This window comes from Papaver somniferum, unplaced genomic scaffold (genome assembly GCF_003573695.1).
Source record: "Papaver somniferum cultivar HN1 unplaced genomic scaffold, ASM357369v1 unplaced-scaffold_133, whole genome shotgun sequence".
In the NCBI taxonomy this organism is placed as follows: domain Eukaryota; kingdom Viridiplantae; phylum Streptophyta; class Magnoliopsida; order Ranunculales; family Papaveraceae; genus Papaver; species Papaver somniferum.
This window is the reverse complement of record NW_020622492.1, coordinates 4539385-4541604: the sequence shown is the minus strand read 5'-3', so window position 1 is coordinate 4541604 and position 2220 is coordinate 4539385. Positions and strand designations below refer to the sequence as shown.

Here is a 2220-nt window from a genome sequence, read left to right as displayed (position 1 = left end):
CCCCTGTCAGCGAGTTACTGGACTCCTTCGTATGCATATATGTTGAGGACTGAATACGAACATTTATTTTTCTAGTAAAGGGCAAGGCTTGGCCATACAAGATAAGGGTTCGGATTTCATCACCGTTTTCTTCTTGCCCTCTTTAGGAACACGTAACCTATGCGAACCTAAGCCTAAAATTTTGACTAAAACGAGACCGATAGGGTAACGAGCTTAACAGTAAAGTCATTCGAAAAATATTGGTTACTCTTTTAAGCATACTTCGAAGTTCTTGACGGTTTATGTAAGTTGAATGCGTGACTGCGCCGCCTTGTAACACCGGTGAGGCCTTGGGTATCAAAGCTCTACCGAGCTTCCCTCGCCTCTATTCAACTTACTTTAACTCGGATTGATTCCAGAGGGGTTTGCTTAAAGAATTCCCGTTCGAAGGATTAGAAGCTGGTCTAGAAACAATCTAAGTGGAGCCATCATGCTTTTTGTTTGCTAGAAATCAATAGGATTGATTTGGTTGAGTCGGCCTTGATCTGTGTTTGCTTACCCTTCCAATTTAGAAAATTCTATTGTATGCTTGAACGTAAAAGAGACGCACTAGGTAGATTTGTTAAATAGAAACCTAGTAGTTAGAAGCGTCTCGATTACCTTAATCTAGAGAGTCCGACTTTTGAAGAGTCTATTTTTTAACGTCCTTTGAATGAGGAGAGAATCCTTGTTGCTCCGATAGCGCCAGAAATGGCAACTACGAAAGCTTTGTTGAATCCAACTAGGACTACTCGTCCCTCATGTATCAGGTTAGCTGAGACGGAAGCAACTTATGAACTTAAACCTGGGACCTTACAGCTGCTCCCAATCTTGTTAGGGAAAGAAAATGAAAACCATTATTTCCATGTTAGGGACTTTGAGGAAATTTGTAGTACCCCCAGGATCAGAAACCTAGATGATGATGCTTTGAAACTTAGGTTATTCCCCTTTTTCCTGAAAGATAAAGCTAAATCGTGGCTATATAGTTTGGCTTCCGGGTCAATCGAAACGTATGAACAACTTACATCTGCCTTTTTGAATAAGTTTTTCCCTAGGCACAAAATATCGTCTATTAGGACGCAAATCTGCATGTTTTCTCAACAGGAGGGAGAAACTTTGTATAGGTATTTGGGAAGGTTCAATGATTTATTAGCCCAATGTCCTCATCATGGTTTAGAGAAGGTTAGGTTAGTTCAGATCCTTTATGAGGGTTTAGATTTTCCCACCACAACCACAGTAGAATCTATGTGTACTGGTGGATTTGAGAACCAAACAGTTGATGACGCGATTTTTTTCATATTTGCATGAAATCGCCGAAAAGACCCAATAATGGGAAAGTAGTAGAGGACCCCAGAAAACAATTCTTCTCGGCAGAGGAAACGTTAATAGGGTAGAAGGAGGCTATGAATCAGATGCCAAAATTGCTGCTATAGCGAAAAGGTTAGAAGCTTTAGAAGTGGGTAACACTAGTGGTAGATTGGATCCTTTTTGGGAAGGCCAGAATAATGAAGAGCAAGCCAATGCTCTATATATAACACTAGGTTTGATAATCGTCAGAAGTTTGACCCATATTCAGAAACCTATAATCCTGGTTGGAGAAACCATCCGAACTTTTCATGGTCTAAGGGACAGAGTCAGGGTCAGTCTAACAATTCTAATGCTCCCCCAGGTTTTGGCTACACTAGGAATACATCAGGCCCAGAAAATAAAACGACTAGCTTAGAGGAATCTATTAAGATGTTAGCAAAAACTCAGGAAATTTTAGCACGGAGCCATGTTAGTTTTCAACAGGAAACCAAGCAGAATTTTCAAACTAATGCTCAGAGCCTTGCTAAGTTAGAACTTCAAGTCAGCCAAATAGCTAAGACCTTAAGTGAGAGAGATAATGGTAGGTTCCCTAGTCAGACTAATCCCAATCCTAGAGGAGTTCATGAAGTAGGTACAAAACCATCGAATCAATTGAATACTATTAGAACCCTTAGGAGTGGTAGAATAGTAGAAAATTAGGTAACCTTGCCCGATAGTGAACATACTGTAGTTCACCTCTCAGGACCACTAGCTAAGGAAACTAATAAAATTTCTGATGATGCCAACTCAGTTCCTAAGAGGTCTGATTCTGTGCCTAGAGCCCCATTTCCTCAGCTATTAGTACCAACAAAGAAGGAATCGAACTTTAATGACATATTGGAGGTTTTTAAGCAA

The 2220-nt window shown here is 40.3% G+C and overlaps 1 pseudogene; it reads right to left on the bottom strand.

Moving 5' to 3' along the window:
- Positions 1 to 1093: 1093 nt before the first annotated feature.
- On the bottom strand, positions 1094 to 1193 carry LOC113333835 (annotated as a pseudogene).
- Between the last annotated feature and the right edge of the window lie 1027 nt (positions 1194 to 2220).